Source organism: Crocodylus porosus, unplaced genomic scaffold, assembly GCF_001723895.1.
Source record: "Crocodylus porosus isolate Cpor-Errol unplaced genomic scaffold, CroPor_comp1, whole genome shotgun sequence".
Lineage (NCBI taxonomy): Eukaryota > Metazoa > Chordata > Crocodylia > Crocodylidae > Crocodylus > Crocodylus porosus.
In genome coordinates, this window is record NW_017728951.1 from 10,793,583 (window position 1) to 10,808,669 (window position 15,087).

General features: G+C 41.8%; 1 protein-coding gene across 1 annotated transcript in view; it reads right to left on the reverse strand.

The window, feature by feature from the left end:
- Window positions 1-12,491, reverse strand: part of PLEKHA1 (pleckstrin homology domain containing A1) — a 64,231-nt gene extending 51,740 nt beyond the window's left edge. Inside the window, exon 1 of the mRNA XM_019556009.1 lies at window positions 12,413-12,491. The gene's annotated coding sequence lies outside the window, so the exon portion shown is untranslated. The remainder of the gene's footprint in view (window positions 1-12,412) is intronic.
- Between the last annotated feature and the right edge of the window lie 2,596 nt (window positions 12,492-15,087).

Sequence of the window (15,087 nt, forward strand, 5' to 3'; positions counted from 1 at the left end):
CACAACCCCCCCCCCCACATACACACACCATACACACCCACCGACCCCCAACCACACTCCACACACACAATATACAAGCGGAAAACTTTATTTTTGAGTTGTTATGCAATCACTTCTATATACAGTACACAAATCATGACAAAAATACTTTTTGTAATAAAATTAAAATGGGTTGTAGTAGGTGTTGACTTTTAGGATACAATTTGGATTTTTTCTGGTTCCAAGAGGGCAACCCTCCCCTCTGAACAGAAGTATTTCCAGGGGCAAGGGGAGGGGCTCCCAGTGGCAAACTTCAGGGGTTAGGGGTGGGATTTCTGGTCTCAAGATGGCAACCAGGTGGCAGGGCACTTGTCAAGGGGCCGGGCTACCCTTGCAGCTGACAATAGCTCAGCAAAACTCATTAAGCAGCCCTCCAGCAGAAATAAATACCTGCCCTTGGTATAAGATGTCCTGGAATATTAAAAGAATCGTATTTTGAAACCTCAGCTTCATGCATCCAATATTCCATTTCAACCATATTCAGTAAAAGGTGTTGAACTGAATATCCTCATTAAAAAAGTGTCCATAAATCCAGTTAGCCTTGAGAGTTCTTACTACAAAAATAAAGAAGTCTCATGAATCTCTGCCTTTAAAAGCCATGATTAGGAACTTGAAAATGTAATACATCAAAGCACACAAGACCTCTACTAGACACTGAAGGAGCAGAGAGAAGAAAGGAATATATTCTGCTTCTTAACTTCTAACTATATCCACTGACAGTTTTAAATACAACGTGTTAAGCCCTCCAACTAGAAGAGCGGAGAGCGCTGGACACATGCAACTATTCCAGCTCATAGGCTGCACCAAATACCTCACTAGCTACTGTTAAGAGTTTTTCCCACTTCTACTCATACAGGCCGCCTGGACTCCAAGGCCGCACCCACATGTGCACGGACATTTGGTTCCCTGGGGACAGCGCACCTTGGGCTGCCAATTGTCCCTGGGGAATGCCTGTGCCATGTGCCCTCCGGTGCATGGCAAGTTACTCCAGTTGGGGTACGGGAGACTGGGGCCGGCACTGGGATGGCCCTACCAGCCTTACCTAGTGGCCTTGTGGGACTGCAGCAGCAGTGATCCTGCTACACAGAGCCTGGCCAGCAGCTGGAACATGGCTTCCAGCCAGCCAGGCTCCAGTTTTGAGTGGTGCATGCTATCCCCACATGTGCCGCTCCACTTTCTTTCCCTGTAGGGTTTTGGTTTTTGACCCCTGGATATGCAGGGGGCAAAAAAACCCAACCCCCACACTGCTCCCTTGCAGCACAGAGAACAACCGAACACGCAGTACGTGGCACCACAGACATGTCTGCAGCACCACATACAGCACAGCTGCATTTGTCTGGACATAGCCCAAGTGGTCAGTACCAAGAGAACTTTTTCCAGTACAAACAATAAAAAGTCAACACATTTCTATGAGAGAAGAGGCTCCCCCCTTTTGACTGCTGCCACAATCACTGCTGCCTGCCTGGGTGGGCATCTGGACCCACCACATGCTCTGGGTAAGAACCTGCACAGGGGGTACAGGCACAACAGCAGGTGGAGGATTCAGGCCACTTGACTCTACCTCCTGCTCCCCTACCGCTATTTCCCCACTGCAGCAGTGTGGGGGAGGGACAAAGGATACAGTTAAGACCATTCTCCAATAATTTGATTCTATGCATAGAAAATTCTAATAAATTTATCATTTTTTCCAGGTAAAGAATCTAATTATGAGGGAGAGGGAAGGTCATCTTTAATTCAGAGTTGTCTTGGTTATGAATAAATATTATATATAAATATAAGAACCCAGGCCTCCAAGAACAGAAAAAGTTCAGTGCCACTAGCATTACTTGCTTGAATCGTACTTTAACACTAATTCTTGGACAAGAATGCTGAGAGGGTGAAGCACCTCCAGTAATAATGTTAAGCATTTGTTTTTGCTTCAAACCAGCTCACAGTACAGCAACAGTACTTCCTGTACTGATGAATAAATCCTTATGGGGAGAGTGAAAAAGAGATCTAAATTGAAATTATTCTACCCCTACTGTGCTTCCCAAATATATCTGACCTGCCTATACCGCCTGGCAGAAGTTTCCTGAAGGATACTAAAGAGAGCATTTTCCTTCCTTTTCAATAAGCTCCAAAGAGTCAAATAGTTCCTATTTCTCCTATACAGCACTGATTTTCCAAGCCTTGCAGGATTCAACCTTATCTTTGGAATTCATATCTAATTAGTCTACTGCAATACAAGATAAGGTATACCACCACCAATAATGTGAACTGCACCAATTTACGTGCATCTTCATTCAGCATAAACCGTGCAAGGATTTTGCTTTGTGATCTCAGTTTGTGACATACAGAAGGTAGATTAAAATTTCTTAGGAGTGATACGAGCTAGGAAAAAGCATGCATTCAGAGGACTAGCACATGTTTGATTAAACACATCAACTATTAGACTCTAAGTTCCTGAAGCCTTTATGACCTTACCAATGACTCTGGATATTCAGTTTGCAAAAATATTCCATTTATTCCTTACAGGTGCCAACTTTGTCACTCCACATGCATTTCATCAGTTTCAGACTGGATTATTATAATTGTATCTAGACCTAGATAGGAATTCCAGAAAGAAATTACAGTTGGCACATAAAGGAAAAGCTCTCATTGTAAGTGAGATGTTTCTTAACCTATTTTGGTTTTTCATGTAATATTTCACATTTTCACTGCTAATGTACAAAAACAGGCAGGTGCTAGCTCAAAACTTAACTCTCATTCAGTAACTAACCAACAGCATTTATGAATATCTGGTTCACTCAAGAAAATTCAGTCCTATTCATCTGTATTTAGAGAAAAATTCTTTGTAATACGAAGCCAAACCCATCACATTTTCCCTTCATATTAAATTAGAATACCTGGTCCACTCACCTCTTTATCATTGCCTTGACTCTTTGAAAAAACACAAACAACAATGCCTCATCCACTAAGGCAGAGGCCAACAGCTAAACTAAGCAGAAGAATAATTTGGCTGTTCCATATAAGAAACACTAAATGTAAATTAAAGCACAGACACAAGTGCAGCTCCCCAGTCTAACTCATGGCGCTTTACAGAAAGTGTCACAAGCTAGACTGAACCTCCGGACCCAACAGATGTTAGCTGTTGCATTGGGAATTGACCTCCAATTTGGAGCCAATTCAGGGAGCCAATTCAGGCTGTGTCTCTGCAGCCTATTTTCCCCTAGCTCCACCCCTCCCTCTCGCAGCCCCCAGTGCGGTCTCTAAGGATGGGAGGGGGAGACAGCAGGGGAGGGAGGTCTGGTCTAGGGTTTCTCCAGCCTTTTCGGGAGAGTAGATTGGAGCCCAGTAGTTTGAGGGGTCCAATCCACCCATCCCACCCTCCAGCGCTGGCTGGACAATTCCCAAAACAAGCTCCCTCCCTCCCTTCCCATTCTGAAAACATCACTGGGAGCAGTGCTGAGGTGCATCAGCTGAGCCCTACACCTGGTGCACACAGACAAGTTAATGAAGGCGTTCTGCTTTGGAGAACCTTCATCTGAACCCTCATGGAATGAGGATTCAGAATGTCACAGGATCAGGCCCTTTTAAAGTGTTCTGCAGCCATGCACTTGTGCTAGACCACGACTGCAGAGCATTTTCAGGGCCAGGTCAGGCGAAAATTGTCACTTCTGTGCCTATTGCCCCGATGCTACAATATGACACTCCAGAAATGTCTACCACATTCATGAGCTATTGACAGTGTTTAAAACAACTGCCCCTCATGAAACAGTCTCTACCCAAAGGGCTTAAAATACATAAAGGAAATAAGACAGGTGCATGCACAAGCACACACACTGGGTGTGATTAGACAAATGTTTTACACAGTTAAGAGGATTTTAGAAGTTTCCTGAAGTCCTGGGCAGCTCGAAAGGCATAATGAGACAACAGCACATGAAAGACAAACAAGGTACAAAGAGGGATATTTGGAAGATAAAATAAGGGGGAACACGAAAGAAGAGAAGAAATGTGCCAAGGTATTTTGGAAGCTTCTCAAGTTCTATAGTTAAAACAGAGTTTGGAAGTTGTATTATTAAATCAGTGTTGGAGAGAAGCTAACAAGAACATAAAATACTGTCTCGGAAGTCAAGATTTTATAACAGGGAACAAATGAAATTAGTGATAATAAAGAGGAAGAAATAAAATGGAAGGAAGGATGAGGAACAGATGGGGGATGAAGCAAGCAAGCATGGTTTTAAAAATAATGGGGGGGGAAAAATCAATTAAATATATTAATTTTTAAATTAAAGTTTTGTAAGTTAAAAAGATTATATTAAAGTTCATACTTCCTAACAGTTGTAATGCCTCTAGTGGTAAGATTCTAATTTTTAAATTTTAGAAAAGTGCTAGATGCAAAATCCAAGATACTGAAGAACTAAGGCACTGATATTGTAAATACTTAAACAACTATATAATTTATTCACCGATGTCAATGGGACTATTAACATGCTTAACGTTAAGTACATGTATATGCATATTTAAGTGCATGCCTCTATGACTGAAAAACGCTATGCATTTATCCAAACTTGATGTAAGCTATGCCTATTAAGCACACGGCATTGACCATACTGGTGTATTAGTAGCTTTTGAAAATGAAACTTCATGTCATAAGCACCCAACCCAGCCAAGCTGAGCTCCAATAGTCTAGTCTGACACCGACACCAGGGATAACCAATTTGCAGCACATGCGCCACAAGCTCAGCTGAGAAGCTGCCTGTGCCACCTGTCAGACAGGGAGGGTACAGGCAGCGCAGTGGCAGATAGGGCAAGAAGCAGAAAGCAGAGCAGCAGACGACACAGGGGAAGAAGACTGAAGTGGAACTCAAGAGCTGGAGGTGGGGCAAGAGGGGGAAGAAAGTGGGGTAGAGCTAATGTGTGGCATGCCTGCCAAAAAGGTTGGTCAAGCCAAGTTAGCCTTTTCCTAGGACATATCTTAACCCACCTCCAGTTTCAAATACGAACTTTCATTTCTACCCAGGAGAACTTTTACAATCTTTTCTTGAATGCCTGATGAAGAGTGTTTGTGCTTGAAGGCTTGCAATTAAAGATTTTTTTTTTTGCAAAAATCTTGTTGGTCTAGTAAAAGATATCATCTCTACTACGAGTCCTGCCTTTAGTACTGATGAGGCAAATCAATTTAAGAATGCTCCAGCTGGGACAGAACCTCAGCTGTTCCAACAGAACACGGGCCTCCTCCGAGCTCTGGCTGCCTTGTCAAATCACGTTACTATCACCTCAGATACCCGCAAATACCAACGCACTGAGATACAAACAGAACCTGCATTAATACAGCTTTAAGTCTCGGGTGAGTATTAGACAGGACTGGCTCCCTCATGTTATTTGGATCAGTCCACACTTAATAGTATATGCCAGTCCCTTTTTAACACATGCTGGAGAAAAGGTATCCCAGTTCCCGTAAATCAAAACCATACTTTCAAACTTCACTCTTGTGAACGTTTTCAGCTTCACTCTTGTTTGCACCTCCCATAAATTCACAAGTCAATTTCCTTCTCTTAGGTGTCAATGGGAAAAGCAATATTTCGTGTAAAGTAAAAAGAAAGAAACACTCAGAAGATAATACATATATTTTGTTTAGTCCAGTGGTGCTCAACCGACAGCCCACAGGCCAGACCCGGCCCCAGCATGGGGGATCAGCAGCAAACAGCTCCATCTGGCATGTGCCCTTCCCTGGCTTACTCCATGCCACTCTTCCCCTCTCCCAACAATCCCTCCTTCTGACATTGGCAGCCACCACTCCCATCTTTCTCTCTCTCCTACCAGATGGGAGCGGTGGCCCGCAGTGCAGATGCAATCACCCAGCCCAGTACTCTAAAACGTTGAGCTCCCCCTAGACTAGCCTGATACTGCACTGATTTGATAAATACATAGTCTGTTACAAGGTATAAACAGACTACAATGGCAAAGTGATCTGTGTTTAAATTGAATTAGCTTGAAAAAGTCTTAAAAGAACAAGTAGGGTAAATTTTTTTGGCCCTATCCAAAGGAGACCTCACAGGCCAGTAAGTAGAAACGTTGTTTAACAAACATAACAGCTCTTTAATTTCCCTGTTAAAATCTGGGATGATGCTATAGAATGCAGGGTTGAAAGGCAAAGGTTAAATTTACACTGAATTTTTTTTTAAAAAAGTGACATATCAAATGGAGGCAGAGACAAAATTCAGTTTACTATACCTCTCATAGAATTGCTAAGGAATGTACCCGACTATCCTTAAAACTATGCTTTAAATGATCATTGTTCATTCTTAGAACAAACATGACAAGTAACAGTTTAGCATAGAATGCTGGAACATTTTGTCACTTGTCTGAAAACTTAAGACGTTTTACTATCACATTTTCTTGAAGACTTAAGCATACAGTGTGGGTATTTGAAAACCTATGTAGGCATGGACAGCCCAGGTCAGTGGTTCTCAAACTTTTTAGACTCAAGCCACCTCATAAAAATGCCAGCTTTTAAATCTTTGTTTGTTTTTTGACTACATAAGAATTGCTGTATTGTTTTCCTGATGCAAAGAGTTGAGAAAGACCACAGCAGGAGATGCAGAAGCTCAGTGCAGTAGTGTTGTGTAGCACAAAGCCTGATGCGAGGCTACTGCTCAGTAGTAACAAGCTACTGCACAGTCAGCATCACCTAAAAGCTGTTCAGCGAACCATTAACTTTGGTTACTGCACAGTCAGTGTCTTGTGTAGACACAGCCACATATTCCTATTTGAAATCTCTGGGTTTATCTTGTGAATCAGGTCTGCATACTGAACAGTACTACCAGTGTGTGGCACCTTACAGCACCCTCGAAAGGATCTCAAGGCACCCCAAGCCACCTCTGGTTGAAAATCAGTGGCTTGGCAGCACAGTATGTGTACATTTGGTATGCAAATGAAACTTAAATTTCAGTTCAGTCAAAAGAATGCATTGTTCATTCTCAAAGTGATTTGAAAAGTCCCTAGACCATGCTCTCAGTGCATGTTAAAAGCAATACTTCCTTACATTCATATAGCACTACTGTTGAATGATTTCCAAAACATTTTAGACACTTTATTACTTCCGCTACCTGTAAAATTTAGACTATTCCCCATGTATTCAGAAGTGGATGTGAACGTTTCTAAAAGATTACATATATACCCCATCACTTCTTTAGAACAGAACTGAAATTCTACTACAGGGGAGCAAAAAGTAGACATTTGCTGCTTTCTTCTTCCCTATCATTTGAATCTCCATTCAGCTCTTTCCCCATCACCACCACTCTCCCTCTAGCTCTTGTGCTTTTCCCCACTCTGCTTTCCCACCAACCATAACAGCACCTGTCCAGAGCATCCCTTACCCCTCAAAAATTTAGTGTGCTTATATTGCTCCCATCACCATCTGATCATCTCAAAATTGATGTATTAATCATCAGTGCTCTGCCATATTCTCCCAATTCCAGATTAGCAAATGCAATCACCGAAACACCCTTGTTCTCCATGTAATCTCTCAAACTATTCCAGTTTTTTTTCCAATCAAATTTACTTCCACCCTGAAAACTGCTTAAATCGTTAAACACCATAAATGAACACCTGGCTGGGAATTCCCACATCAAATAACTTCTTTTAAAAAGGGCGGCATTATACAGCTTAAATCCATACTCTCTCCACAACTAGAGAACACCTACACATTCTAGGTGCTTCTGCAACTCCCTTGAGGAAGAAAACAGTGCTTAGTGTTAAGACAATGAACCAAATTTCCTTACTTTAAAAATAATAGCGGTCCTGTTGTTTTACCTTGCACTAACAGGAAGGTCTTACTTTTAAAATAGAGCAGTATATCAGTTAATATTTAAACATTTACAGAAACAGATAGTTTTCACCATATATCAAGAGTTTCTTAAGTCTAAAATATTTTTTTAAAGTTCTTCAAAGCCCTAATTTTAGAGATCTCTCTAAAAGTCAGAAAAATTGTTGGAAGTATCCCTTTTCCTAGTCCTCTTGTGGCAATTCTTTCTGAAACAAACAAAAAAACATTCACCACTTATAAAACCAAATTTGATTACGAAACATACAGAAATGTTTACTCAGCACTTCAGTTTATACATGGAATAAACTTTTAAAGTTCACAATTATAACATGAACATTTTAGAATTCTACAGCTGTCACTAGAAATCCAATATATTTTTAAACTAAATTCTGCCAATTTTGAAAGGACTGATAGCATCTCTGGAAAGAGATGTGGGTGTGTCAGAAATTAATGTAACAGAAAACCCCACATCTACATATTAAAACACAGAATATCGTTAGCATCCTTGGAACCTAATAATTACATTTTAACTATTTACTCCATTTTGTATAATAATCATATCCTAACTGGGACACATCTGAACTACTATATTTATGGCACTAAATAGCCTGAATTATTCTGTGTATTCTCATGCATCTGTAAAATATCTAAGTACAAGTAATTATTTGGCTCCAAATCTGCTGAAACCTTTGTAAAGTTCTTTTTTTTTTTTTATATACATTATGCTAATTATTCACCATACAAACAGTTTTACAGAAAAGACGCACTGTCTTGTATCACAAGCTACTATTAAAGTCAAACAGTGACAATCAGAGCATTATTTTGACAGACTGTTGGAATCAGAAAGAGTGCACACTTGCACAGGCTCAGAAGTCTCCCTGTTTGAAAAGTTTCCTTGTTTTAAAACTTACTGACCTTTCGAAAAACTCCTACTTTGTTTTATTTTGAAGAAATTGTGTTTAGTATTTCATACATTATAAGTTTTGCAAACCAAGGCTCCAACAACATGAAATAACACTTTAGAGATATCCATGGAATGTTTAGAATATATACACTTAGCTGTCAAATTTCAATATGCCTCTACTACTCGTTATTGTCAAACTTCACATATGTAATGACCTTTTGCACGTTTAGGCAATGTCCTAAGTTTGCATGAATCTTTGTTATATAAGCAATCTATAAAAACTGCCCTGCCCACCCCCTACCCTCCTTATTATTCTTGTTGATATAGGCTCTTTCCTTTTGAACTAAGGGGAACCATAGCCTTTACCCTGTCCTTGAGCATTTCCCACATAATTTTCCATCTTCTTTTCAATCTCTCTTTCTCCAATTAATTATTAAGCCCCAGCAGTTAAAAAACAAACAAACAAACACTCCCTATCAAACTTTTTCCCCCATGGCATGATAAGGACATCAAAACTTTCCTTTTATTAGACAGAGAAAAGAAAAACCTACAATAAAACTTACTTGTTGTCCATAATGACTTTATTTAATAAAGTAGCAATTTTTTTCCCCATGTTAAACATTTTTATCTATGGCATCACATACACTTGTTAATCCACTGCTACACACCCGCCTACATACCATTAGGTCTTATTAATTTGCAACTTCCCCTTCTTCACAGAATTTATGCTGATAATTGTGAATGGGAGATAACACCACAACTGCAACAGAATAAAATCCTAATTTATAACAGGAAATGAAGTTTCAGTAGGACAATTATTCTTCACAAATGACTTAACTGAGTAAAAAATTTCCCTATTCAAACATCCCTATGCTTGCAAAATAATACAGCGATCGTTAACAACTGCAAGTAAATTACAGTGGTCCATAAACAGTTTTGATTAATCCCAAACAACCTCCTAATGCCAGGTCAGCTGTTAGTTCAATACTGATAGATATGGTATAGTAACTGCACAAAGTGAAGTCTCAGTCCATGATCTAAATCTGTTTCTCAAGGACTCTTCCCCCCGGCCAATTGCTGACACATCTAAATGCTGTTAAGAAGTATATACCTTTCGTTGGTTGCAAGTCACTGTCCATTTTTAAACTACTATTGATACAGTGATGTAACACTGGAAGAGTTTAAGAAAAAGTTTATATTTTCCAATTTTAGGAATCTGACAAGCATTTCAGATACTTGTATATTCCAAGTCAGTTTTTTCATGGTACATGGATCTCTCTCAACAGGGGAGCAAAATGTTTCCAAAACTGGAAATGGTTTGGTTGCAGAGCCATAAGAATTGGCACACATACACAGAAGCAAGTGGAATGAGCACCTACAGCTATTTTGAAGTCCGTTCTTTTAAAATGACTAGATTTTAGGAATATTTCCTTAAAATTTGCCCTGTGTGAGACTCATAAGAACAGCGGTACAGCTGAAAGAAAAATCCCTAAACCTTGTTTAACATTTTCTCTAGAGACAGTTAAAAACCATTTCAAAACAATGGAGTAAGGATAGGGAATGTTATGAAGTAGGGAAAATCAATGGAGAGACACGGTAATAAGCTTTCAACTCCTAACTGCTGTAGAATATCTTATCTGCTTGTAGGTGTTGTGTGGTAGTTTAAGAAAATCAACTAAGACCAATTTTATCTTTAGTCCTACAATAATGATTTGAAGCTTTGTGCTTCATCATAGTAAAGCACAGCTTAAGCCTATAAAAGGGAAGGAGATAAATCCAGCAGTTTCATGCTTTGTGACTTAATGGTACAAACATATTCCTGTCACCTTTGTGCCCAAAACTGTATGTCCATATATGACCGTTTTCTAACATAACATATTTCAGTATGAGGAGAACGAGAGAAAGAACAGAAATGTCTCTCTCCAATTAAAAAGACATTTAAGGTGAGCTCTGTCAATCTATAGAAAAATGTAACAACAATTGGACACGCAAATTGTTACCATTACACATGTATGGTCCTGTGGGCCTTCATATGCAACAGAACTACTGCAACTTTAACACCATTTTATTTCAAATGAAAGATACAGCATTTGAGTTGTAACTTTTATTGCTACAGTCCATGGGGACTTAACAGATGAGGTGGGTTCTGGAGCAGCATGTTCCCCTCCCATTTTAAATCAGTCAAAAAAGTTATATCTATCCACCATCTCATAAATTAAAAATTATTCTAAGGCAAGCAAAGCCTATTGGAAATGCCTACATTTTCATAAAGGACTCACACCTGTAAAGTTCTAAATAGATGTTCCCAACTCCCCGGAGCCGCAGCCCTCTACCAGGGTATGAAGGGTTGGCTGTTGGACCGAAAGTCTGGAAGTCTTAGGACCGGCATACTTAGGACCAGCAGCCAACCCTTTTTTATACAAAGTCCAATATATACCAAGTATAAAAGAGGATTGGCTGCCAGTCTGCAGTACACCGGTCACTTCTGGTCTCCAGTATGCTGGTCCGCGGTTTATCAGTCCACGGTCACTTCCAGTCTGCTGGTCCACGGTCTAAAAAGGTTGGGAACCATTTCTCTAAATAATCAGAAGTTGCCAACACGAGTATTTCCCCTCTCAAGTGTAGGTTTGGATAAGGAACAAACTCATCCTCACAATACTGTTGTCAAAGCCTAATAAAGCCAGTAACTCCTGAAGCCCCCAGTTCACTTGGAACTGAAAAGTATCTGTTAAATAAATGGCTTTATACTAACCACAAATATTAGGTACAACTTCATGTATAAAACAAGTGGCAACTCCAGCTTTTCTCTACCACTACCCGACCCTCAGCAGAACCACCAGTTCCAATGCAATCGTAAAACCAGAGACGCCGGGCTGGGAGGGAGCTCCAGAGGTCTTCTAGCCCAGTGGCTCTCAACCTTTTTTGTACCAGGACCCTTGCTAAACACAGTAATGTGCCTCCCACCCCCAGACCTCCAGTGTGTGGGGTGAGGGAGAGGAGTAGGGGCACGGGGAGCCCCAAGCACCCCTCACCAGCCTGCAAGGGAAAACCCAGGTCCCCACCTTTTTCTTCTTTAAAGTTTTTAAGTTTCAAATTTTTAAAGTTTGTCCGCAAGCCTTTCATATATTCTAGTAAAGTTTGACTTTTTAAAGTTTGTCCGCAAGCCTTTCATATATTCTTGAGACCCACTTTTGTGTCCCAACTCACAGGTGAAGAAACGCCCAACCCCCTGCTTGAAGCAGGATCCTCCCTAACCAAACCCTCCCGAACCAACGGGAACCCAGCCCCTATGGCAGGTGCCTGCCAACCCCAACCTAACACCCTGGCACAGCTCACACAGGGGCACCCCTCAATACCCCGCTTTTGGGAAGGGCCAAGAGGCGTGTATGTGCCACTGCCAGGGGCTCGGCACCCACAACGCCAAAACACGACGTGCGCCCCAGAGGGGGACAGTCGGGCTCATAAAAGCGATGGGATTTCCCTCAAGAACCTGGCCCACCTATGCCCCAGACCCACACGGCTACGACCTACCCCCCTTCATTTTGGAGATCTGCCCCCCACCGGGGCGATGGGGCCCGCCCGACCACGTGCCCGGGAGCAGCGGGGTCAGGTGCCCCAGGCCAGCCCCGGAGGCCCCCGCGCCCCGGCCCGGTACTCACTGCAGCGCAGCCCGCGCCGGCCCCACCGCCGCCCCCGCGCGCTCGCGCCTCCTGCTCGCTCGTCTGTCGTTTTTTAAAAACAAACTTTATTCCTCTACCCGGCAGCGACACAAGCACAGCGTACTGTGCGCATGCGCTGGCAGCCCGCAGGCGCCGCGGGCTGAAAGGCTGGGTAGGCCTCGAGTCGCAAGGCACTCTGGGAGCTGTAGTCCACAGGGAGGGGGGCTGGCGCGGGACATGCTGGGACTGGTAGTGCCTGGGAGGGGATGAGGTTGTGCCGGGACCAGTGTGTGCATTGCCTACCTTGCGGGGAGGCGGAGGGGGGCGTTGCAAAACGCATGGTCCATAAGGGGTATTGCAGACAAGCATATGGGGTTACATGTGATCTTTTAGTAGTAGCTCAAATAGTTGGGGGAGAAAAAACATTTCCAAGTATTTGAGTTGTCTAATAAAAGAGAGGATATACGCAAATAAACTTGTCTGCCTATGTCCTTAGACCAATGACTTATAGCGGTGGGGCTTTTTGTTTAATTCAGCACCGTACCTCGACTGCTGGCAGCCCCGGGCGAACTTTTAGTACCTGGCCTGCCTTCGCCAGAGATAATGATAATCATTAAAAAATTACCATTTTCAGGCCCCCTCCCCAGTTTGCCTGTGCCTGTGTCCGGCCCTGATTTAACTGGGAATATTTGAGAGTCTAAAGTCAAGCAGAAGGCAGAGGTAGATCTGCCCCTTACAGACTAACTCAAGCAGGTGGATAGGTACAGAGGTAGATACATATGAATATATATAGTACGTGGAGATCCTCTCTCATGCTTGGCTCCTGCGAGCTCAACCTGTAGATAGCTCTAATTCAGTTAGTGTAAACGGTGCAGATCCACTAGGGTGGCCACTCGTCTGTTTTTATGGAGGACAGTGCAGTTTTCTGGTCCTCTATCCTCTACTGGATGCCATTATGTCCTCTATTTTTCACTGCTCAGCACCCTCACCTCATCGCTGACACTGCTGCGGCCACCTGCGAGAGCTCCCTGCTCAGCCCATCACTGACGCCACTGTGGCTGCCTGCGGGAGCTCCCTGCTCACCGCCGTCATGGCACCACCACCGCCACCCGCGGGAGCTTGCCGTGACCCCCAGCCTCGGGAGGCACACAACATTCATGATAGTGGGGACAGTTGCACTAAATGCAAGTGTCCTCTATTCTTGAAGTACCTTGATGGCCACCCTAAGATCCACCCTGGCTTCTATAAATATCAGAGCCCATATTGTTCCCATTTTCAAGTAGTTTCCTAAAATGTTAAGATTCATGTGATCAGATTTTCAAGTCCTGCCTCTGCACACATTGGGGGCTAGACAGTGACACTTGTGAAAATAAAACCTGAACTGAATGGCAGAATCCAGAGCTTTAAAATCAATAGAACTGATAACAGAGGGTGGCATTTAGCCTTCTTCATTCCTGTTATTTTAATGAACATATACGTTAACCAGATATATAGTAAATGACAGTACCTGATCCAAAGAATTTACAATTTAAAAAACAGCAATAGTGCTAGTTTGCTAGATTTCTCCTTGCCTCACAACATCAATTCATGTGGAGAGAGAAAGTTAATACTTCCCTGGGATGGGATCTTACCAAAATATACTTCTCATAGTATAGTTGGCAGCAATCACAGCTTACATGATGACACCAAGAAAACTTTCTGTTTTTAACTTTCATGTTCTTTTCTTGAAGCATAATCACCCTTGCAACACCTAGGTGAAGCACAAAAGTGGTAGCACACAAATGATAAGCATCTGCTTTTTATTTTGTAGCCACAGATGCCTGATGCTGATTAGAGTAAACAAAAGGTTATGTGCCCGCCCCTTGAAAGGATGTGGTAACAACTTGCTCTCATGCTTATAATGCTAGACTATATTATTGGTCCCAATTTCCAGATGTAGAACTGGACCAAGAACTGAGAGACAAAATTTTCAGGGAGTCGGTGTCACAAGGAAAAGTCAGAGTCATTTCAAGAATCAAAATTAGAATCCAGGCTTTCCGGACTTTAGCCAGGGTACCATACTTATGTCCTCATTTCTGGCAGTCCTTTAGTAAATGGTCCATTGTCTTGGATTCACAAAATAAAATAATTTAAATTTGTTATTTTTTCTTCAGAATACATTATATTTCAACAAGATTTAGTGATCCCATTTTACAAAAACATAATTTACCATTTTCTGCAAAATGAAACAAATTCAGCAAAAAATATGGAGTGCATTGTATGAAAGCTTTGGTTCTAATCTGGCAATCGACTCCATGTCTGCCAACCCAGATGCCTTTATGGGCCATATTTGCTTTTGTTGCTTCAAAACTGGTTCCAAATGGGCAGCTGTAAAGTAGGACATAGTATAAACATCCATACAAATAGATTTTATTTTAATAATGGCAGTGCTATTTTTTTGCATTACAACAAACCTGAAGTTTTTTAACGTCACTGATTGAGCAGCTCTCATTTCTCAGATATATAGGGAGGGGTCAGTAATTAAGGAATGATCAGCTCAAACAAGTGAAAATATAGAGACACTCTTTTTATGTTTCCTTCTGGGATGCTTAAGTCATATCTGACATTACCTCAAAGCCTTTGGAAGCCACTTGACATCAGTGGTCTGAATGGCCAACAGCAATCATTTCCAGTAA